This window comes from Echinops telfairi, unplaced genomic scaffold (genome assembly GCF_000313985.2).
Source record: "Echinops telfairi isolate 266 unplaced genomic scaffold, ASM31398v2 ScPeMD7_7458;HRSCAF=8496, whole genome shotgun sequence".
NCBI lineage: Eukaryota > Metazoa > Chordata > Mammalia > Afrosoricida > Tenrecidae > Echinops > Echinops telfairi.
The window spans coordinates 14,655,669-14,664,626 of record NW_022111358.1 but is presented as its reverse complement, the minus strand read 5'-3'; the positions used below and the strand labels follow the sequence as shown (position 1 = coordinate 14,664,626).

At 38.0% G+C, this 8,958-nt stretch overlaps 1 protein-coding gene and 1 pseudogene across 1 annotated transcript in view; one reads left to right on the top strand and one right to left on the bottom strand.

The window, feature by feature from the left end:
• The window catches only part of VMP1 (vacuole membrane protein 1), a 115,339-nt gene that overhangs the window by 31,381 nt on the left and 75,000 nt on the right, over window positions 1-8,958 (top strand). The gene's annotated exons all lie outside the window — the stretch shown is intronic.
• On the bottom strand, window positions 2,428-2,875 carry LOC101655359 (annotated as a pseudogene).

The window sequence follows — 8,958 nt, the reverse complement described above, 5'->3', positions numbered from 1 at the left end:
TGTCTTCAAGCCTTTAAGACCCTGGACGCTATATCTTATGGTAGCCGGGCACCATCAGCTTTCTTCACCACCTTTGCTTATGTTCACATTTTTCTTCAGCAATCGATTCAGGAAGGTAAAAATTGATTTTTTTAAAAAATTATTTTATTGGGAGCTCATACAATTCTCATCACAATCCATACATATAAATCAATTGTATAAAGCACCTATGCACATTTGTTGCCCTCATCATTCTCAAAACATTTGCCTCCCACTCTAGCCCCTAATATCAGTTGCTCATTTTCCCCCTCCTTTCCTACTCCCCCCTCCCTCATGAACCCTTTCATAGTTCATAAATTATTATAGTATTGTCATAAGTTTTAGTCATAGTATCGTCATAGTGTTGTCCGATGTTTCCCTCCGCCCTCTTCTCTGCTGTCCATCCCCCAGGGAGGAGGCAATACTTAGATTCTTGTAATTGGTTCCCCGAATTTTTTTTTAAGCAATGTATTTTAATTTTTTTACACAACAAGTTTATCACCTTCAAAGTCATCTCTATTACACTTAATAAATCTGTCAGCTCTACAATGCCATTCCTGGAAACATTTCTCAAATTCATCTGTTTGAAAACTCACCTCTTCCACTTTGTCAAATCACTGTCCTTTGATGTCCCTCTTAATTGGGGAAACAAAAAGAAGTCAGATGGAGTGAGGTCAGCTGAGTAAGGTGCATGGGGCAAGAGGGGCATACTGGGTTTTTTTTGCCAAAAACTGGCCCACTGAGATGACTGCATGAGCAGGTGTATTGTGGTGACAAAACCAGTCCTCTGTCTGCCACAAATCAGGCTTTTTTTGTCACACACTGTTAAACAGAATCTTTTCAGAACCTCTAAATAGGAAACTTGATTAACACTCTGGCCTAGTAGTATGAACTCCAAACACACTATCCCCCTCACATCAAAAACAACAAATGAGCACCGATTTTTTTTTTGTGGGGGGGAGCGGGTACAGTGCCAGTTGCTATCAAGTTGACCCCAACTCCTGGTGGACCATTTGTGTCAGACTAGAGCTGTACTCCATAGAGTTTTCAATGATTGATTTTGCAAAAATAAACCTTTCTTCTGTGGTGTTTTGAGTGATCATTTAGCTGTTGGTTAGGAACCAAATATATTAGCCATTTGTACCACCCATAGACTCCCAATATGATTGCTGATATTATCATTAGCACTATTATTACCCTTTTTTTTCATTACTCATAACAAATTATAAGCCACATTCCTCATAAATGATATTAAAATAGCCTTATGCATAACATGGTTAAAAACTACTGCTAGCTGATCATTTCCACTGATGCTAGGTCAGGCAACTTAGATCCACTCTTGTCAAAGTATTTTGAAAAGGTGGATACAATTGTAAAGGATCTGCTTAAAGGCATTATGGTGCTAAAGGGGAACAGAAAACTGCAAGCCAAAATTGAGGAGGAGGAAACCCAGAGAGTTGATGCTGGTCAAGGCTAGACCGTGATAGGCTTTGGGCCACACTTTAAATGGAAGAATGGACTAGATACAATCAGTACTTACAGGGACAGTAATAAATTGCCGAATAGGACAGAGAAAAATATCCAGAATAAAACAAGGAGAGTTTTGGGAGAAGGCTTAATTATCTTTAAAGGGACTCCAGTAAGACTGACTGTTCTGCTGTCTCATTTTGTTGAGAAATCAGGTAACAATGGGATGTCATGGTTAAAGTGCTAAAAGAAAATAACCCTTTATTACAGGTTGTATATTCAGAATGAGTCATGAATATAGTGTAGCAAAGATTTTCAGAAAAGCAAGATTTGCTTGTCACTGTAAGTGTTCAGGTATTTTTAGGACAGAGTGAAAGCAGTTCTAGATGGAAAGCTAGAGTTGCAGGAAGCAAGGAAGAGGAAAGGGTAAGTATAGGGATTGTAATTCAGATTCACAAAATAAAAGTTATAAAAATGATTTGGGAGACTTGAATATATAGTGAATTAAAATACAAGGGTAAGGAGGATATACTGTGATTAGAACTTCAATTCATTTTTCTTTTTTTGGCAAATATTTTATTTCTAGGCAAGGGGGAAGGATAAATTGAACTGTTTCCAATTTGCTCTCCACTGTACACACACATACCCACACACATACATACTCATGCACCAAAATTTCCCCAACAAAAAAACAAAGAAAAACCCAAAACACCCTCAAGCTGCACAGGTAATTCTCATTTTGACCAAAATATTAGATCCTGGGAGGAAGTGTAAAATTCAAATCAAATGACCAGAAATCCTGAACAAACAGCATTTTAGCATACAAAATATTCATATTATGGAACTAGCAACAGGTGATGCTCTCTGCGTCTGTAGAACTTGGAATCACATAGCTGCTCTGCTGTATCTACTCCATGCCAGCTTCCAAACCCAGACAAGATTTTAGTTAGCTTCATCCTTTGAGGCCTCATCCAAACTTTCTGCAAGATCTGGAGCATCATCATCGTCTTCCTCATCAGTGTCTTCTGGCTTTGGTGTTTTGCTCTCCAATGCTTGCCTCGGGAACTAACGTTAGACTTAATATTCCGGGAAGCTTTTCTGTGACTGGTTTGGCTTCTGCACGGCCAGTAATAGCAAGTGTTAGCAGAGTGGGAGGCTTGGACCTTGGGATTGTGGAAGTCAATAACTGCTCCATCATCTCTAATCATGTTTACCTCTTCAATACCAGCTATATTATTCACAGCCAATTTTTAAGAGACTTCTGAAGCTTTTTGTCATCAGCTGTGGCTGTTCGAGGTACCACCTTCTTCTTTCTGCTAGCTGTACCCTTGCTCCCTAGCCAGACCTGAGCCTGAAGCGTGGCTAACTTTTCTTCAGTCATGCTGATGGTAAATCTGCAGCAGGGATGGTCCTCAAACAACAGCACGTGACCAGAGCAAGATGGCCGCCTCAATGGAGGCAGAGGAAGACGAGAATTTCGATTCTCACATGAATAGACTTATTCCAATCACAATGTGTTTAATCATGTCTTTGATCAGTGGATGTCTGCAGTTAAGTTCAATAAACTTAGTCACATTAGGGTAACTTTTAAAACAAGAATTTTTTAACTGTCATGGGGGTTGGGGAAAACAATTTGGTGGTCAAGGCTGAATTTTAAAAAATTTAAACATTAGTGATCATCTTCCTTGAAGTTTTGCAACAAGCTTATGGGAATGCTCCATGGAAAGCGATAGATTTTAGAAGGATCCTGAATTTTAAGGAAGGTTAGGAGGATGAACCAAGAGAGGGAAAACCATCCGTACCTCATACAAATGAAGAAGCCGACTGAAGTCCAACAGATGGTGGAGTTACCACTGATGTCCTGCCTGCTGATGCGGGAGCTCAGACAGCATGTTCAGTTGCAGAATGGGTGATCGATCATCTTGGCCTCAGCAAGCTTCCAGCTTGACAGATACTGCTACTAAAAGCGGTTAAACTCAAGGAAGAGAGGTCGGCTGAGAAGAGTATGGTGATTTTTTTAAGATGCTAAAGTGATTGCCTTTATAGATTTTCTCAAAGGATATAGGATATCTCAGAGGCTTATTATGAAGAAGTGTTAACTCATCTACCCTGCAGTCCTGATCTTGTCCTTTTAAATGTATTTTTGTTCCACAAATTATTGAAGAGGAACACATTTCTGAGTTCCCTAGAGGATGCCAAAACTGCTGTTTTAATGGTATGAATTTTAAGAGTGCAGAATTCTTTGACCAAAGATTAAAGAGGTAGAAATAGTGTCTTCAGAAATGTTTTGACCCAGATAGTTGATATGTTGAGAAACAGCAGCTTCACATAAGATTTTAATAATCTAGAATTTATATTATAATCTTTGAATACTAAAAGAATACATCAGGGTCATGCTAATAAGTGGAAGTGAAAAATGGAGTACTATTTTAAGAGCAGGTGAATAAGTAGTAAATGTGGTAGTAAGTTCAAATCCAAATATTTCAATAATGATAATAAGTGGGCTAAAGGTTACAATTGTCTAAATAGATGCAAAAGAACTTTTTTATTCAACTATTTGCTGTATACAAGGTAAGACCATTGCCATCTAATAGATGGCATTATTACATCACAGTGGCCTGTAAGACAGTAAACTGCCCCACTGGGCAGCTTGTGTGTCCAAGCCATTAATCGTTTACACAGCAATCACTGGTTCACCAGGGCTCCTTATGTGCATGACGCATACCTAAAGCGTAAAGGTACAGAGAGTAAAAATATGGGAAATGATATGCCATACAAATGCCAACTAAGCAAAAACTGTTAGTTTTTCAGACAAAGTAGAAGATGAGGCAAGAGATGTGCATTAGATATAGTTTATGGTTTATTCATCATAAAAGATTTAATTCACCTAGAAAACATAACAGATCTTTCTTTACTCATACTTTCAATATGTAGATAGTTTATGTAAGTTGGGAGGGGGAAAAACTGAGGAGCTGATACCAAGGGCTCAAGTAGAAAGCAAAATGTTTTGAGAATGATGATGGCACCAAATGTACAAATGTGCTTGACACAGTGGATGTATGGATGGATTGTGATAAGAGTTGTACGAGCCCCCAGTAAAGTGATTTAAAAACAAAGCAAAAACGGGAGCTTTCTGATCTAGAGCCTTGTAGAGACTCCTCTCTTGGGTATTGCGAGGGCCTGTCATGTTGGTGCTCACTTGTCGCGGCCTTGTAATGTTGCGCCCATTGTCCGCAGCTGTTTTGTCACTCCATCTCACTGAGGATCTTCTTTTTTCTGACCCTCTCTCTACTTTATCAAGCATGATATCCTTCTCCAGACAGGGACTCGCTACTCCTGATATATGTTCAAAGTACGTGAGAATCTTGCCATACTCATTCCTAAGGAGTATTCTGACTACAATTCTTCCAAAGGCAGATCTCTTTGTTCTTCTGGCAGTTCCTGGTGTATTTGATATTCTTCACCAACATCATCAATCACAGGCATCAGTTCTTCTTCAGGCTTATCCATCGTCCCGCTTCTGCGTACATGATTGAAAATACCATGACTTTGGTCAATCAACAGTCTGCAAAATGAAACCTTTGCTTTTTAATGCTTTACAAAGGCCTTTTGCAGATTTGTCCATTGCAATACGTTGTTTGTTATCGTGACTCTTGGATATGAGTTTCCAGAAATCCTTTGAGAAGTTATTTCATACTTTACAAACATGCATGGGGTTTCCTTTCAGAAGATCTAGTATGTAAATGATCCAAGAATTCCTGCTGGAAGTTGTGCCTGGAGTAAAGCAAAAAAGGTTAATAATACTTGCACAAAGAGAATATGTCCTCTTTGGTGCATTTTTGTGCAATGAGTGTTGATGAGTCTAAACTTTCACCTTAATAACTATTTTGCATAGGCCTAGAGAACACACATACACACACGGGGAGGGGGCGGTGTACCAGGGGGTTGGGGGACAACAACCAGCCTTTTTTTTCCCCCTGTAAAAGAGGCTTTGTTGGGCAGTCTCTGTTGTGACCACTCGCCTATCTTATTGTAGCTTGAAAACAGCCAGGGGGTTGGGGTTGGGGGAGGATTTGAGTCTAGAAGCATTAGTGAACTTGTAAAGATTTTACATGATAGTTTGTACTTTTGTCCATTTAGCAAATAGGGATTATCACTGTTCTTCCTTTTCAAGCAATGTTCGGCTAAACTTGATATTTTGGGAGGGAAAATAAACTACTTAAAGGCAAACCTTTTCTTTGACATGAGCTGTCTAATGACAGCAAGATTTGGTCCCTAAGACATTTTAACCATTGATGAATGCCCACCCATGGCCATCAGGTTGATTCGAACTCATGTGTAGGACAGAATAGAACAACTCCGCGGGCTTTCTGAGATTGAATTGTTACCGGAACAGACAGCCTCTCTCTCGCAAAGTGGCTTGGGTGAGCAGGTTGGTTTGTAACCACCGGACCGCTAGGGTTTCTCTAGATATATATACAGTTGCTCTTAAATACCTAGTTTTATAACCTTGCGGCCATTTGGGGAAATAAGACACTGGAATCCGATCTTAAAACCCAGGGAGAGAAATAACGTATTTTAGTAGCCCCTTTATAATTATTTCCTTTTACTAGAAAAATGATTCATAATTCTATAAACAACCACATTAACAAAAACAGGAACATTGGTACTTGATGAAAAATTTATCTCAGACATGCATGAACATTGTGATTCATCCAGTTATAGCACATCAAGATGATTAAAGAGCCACTTGTAAGCCTTATGTGCTATTTATGATATTTAAAGTCTGTTCTATTTAACACTAACAAAAAAGTGAACCCATAGACTAACCAATACACATACAACATGATAACTGTACAGTTTCTGGCACTAGGTGGAGCACTTTACTGGGGAAAGGCTTATCGCTCTAGCTCCCTTTCAAATAAGCCACCTTTTAAACAAAGAACTCCAGAAGAGGAAGAATGCCCAACAATATTTTATATTTAAAATGTAGCTATAAGTAGCTACAAATATGTAGCTATAAGTAGAAGGCTGAATGCATTTTATAGAAAACTTTTTTCTTTGACATATTTTAACCACTGGACTTCCCCACATTAGGGAATTAGAACATGAAGAATTTGCACGTTTTACTCAGTAAGAGTTGCCTTATCTTGAAGCAGTTAGGAAGCAGAAAAGATTTTTAAATATTTAATCTTGTTGAAGAAAACCTTTTATTAGAAGCCGTAATATCAAGGTATTATCCTCAGTCATTGTTTGACAAAACCATTTTAATAGAAAAAAATACTTGGCTCTTTAACAGTTAAATGCAAATAAAGCAGGGGTCCTCAGACTTTTTAAACAGGGGGCCAGTTCACAGTTCCTCAGACGCGTTGGAGGGCCGGACTATGGTTTAAAAAACTATGAACAAATTCCTATGCATACTGCACATCTTACTTATTTTGGAGTAAAAAAACAAATGGGGGGAAAAACACCTGGCGGGCCAGATAAATATCCTCGGCGGGCCGCATGTGACCCGCGGGCCGTAGTTTGAGGACGCCTGAAATAAAGTTTAAGATATTTGTCCCTGTGTAAGATTTAGAGGTTTATTTATGCTTAAGAGACTACGGGTTACTTTATCACTACAATATGTGGTGGAAATTATACATTTTTTAGAGTCTGATGTTTAATTGCTGTCTTATTATAAAGCACTTTTGTGTATAGCACCCCGTTTCCTTGAATTAATAAATACTTTATAAATTACATGTTCTTTTCCTTTGATTCTAATACTTTTTGATTCTTGGCTATGCATTGCTTAAAGTAACTGTTATTTGTAAAACTTCGTGAATGTGGATTGAAATGAAATAGTGAAAAATATTGTAGTATTTGTTAATTGCTAAGAGGTGCAGTGATTCTTTTTTTTAAATTGGTACTTTACTGTTATTTCTGTTTGACTTTTGATTATTGCTTCATTGCTCCCCTGTCTGTCCCTCTGCGAGAAGGAAAGAAGGGCAGAAGTGAGAATAGGCATGATGACTGGGGCTGTAAGCGTTCAGAGACGCAGTGTTCTTTCGGGAAGGTCAGCAGACCCATCCCAGAAAAAGGTCTGTTTGCTTTTTGTTTGATGAGAACATGATCAGCACTTTTCCCAGCTTTTTCCCAAAGAATGACTAATGTATTAACTCTTATATGCATCACCACATCAAAAGATGAGACCAAGGTTTCCGGGATATAGAGTTGAGGTTTAACCAAGCAACGAGTATGTACAGATAGGGTAACTAAACTCACTATTTGTTAATCTGTGATTAAATGAAAGCTAAGAAGATTCAGTTTAGCTTACATCTGTTCTGCTGGGCATACTTTTAAAACATTTATATTTTACTTTCTAAAAATAATTCCATAAATATGTGCTCCATTTCTCCTGAAAACTTAAATCAACCTTATACTTGCCCCTGGGTAAGACTAATAGATTTACACATGCTTAAAAGTCTGGGATTATGTCATTGCTAAATAAAGAGTAGAAATTGTACATTTTGTGTGAAACACACCTTTACTGTAATTGTAATAAAAACGGCGTCAAGAGAGTACCTTATAATTTGTAGCATGAACTAATTCTATACAGCTTACATTTCCTTTATTTCGTTTAGAGTTGTATTATATTTAAGTTTTTTACTGTGTAAGTTCAAATCTTCCCATGAGACCTATGTAAGGGCAGATGTTATTAGGCTTTTTATCACATGAAAGGATGAAATAGAAGTTAAATCTGGTTCTATCCACCTAATAAGTCATTGATATATTCGGAAAACTGAAAACCTCATTTATGTCCAGAATAGTGCTTTCTTCATGTACAGAACTATATCTTAAGGAGACATATCAGAAGCTGAACTTTTTACAAGGATAAAAATAACTTTTTAGTGCCCATGATAGCAATAGCTTTTATGCCCTATCCTTTTAGAGTTATTTGCTGCAGATTGTAATTTTAGATAAGTTGTTTTCCAAGTCTGAAGAGAAAAGCAGCGATTAAAAAAAGAAAGAGAAGTAGGATTTGTGTTTGTAAAATCCCCTAAAGTTTAGCTAAAACGCAGTGAAGGTTTTTTGCAAGTCATACAGACAACTATTAGTCATCTTTCATTTGTTTATCACCAGAGATTCTTAGTGAGTCCCATTGCAGACTAACCACTGGCTCCCTTTGCCCCTTAGTGAAGGAGCATGGCACACATGGTCCCAGTGAGTCAGCACAGGGTTCTTGATTTATTACCTTTGCCCTAAGCTTCCCAGACAGCACTAATTGGAAATGTTGCCTTTGGGATCTGACCTAACTTCTGTGTATAGATGATAGATTAGGTTATGAATTGACATTACGGATGTTATGCAAACAACTCTAGTCTTTAGGACTATTTTGTCAGTTCTGACAGACCCTCATAGAGTAGAGGAATGTCTGTCTCTTTGTATACGCCTCTTCCTTACAAACACATACACATACAAACACCACACTTT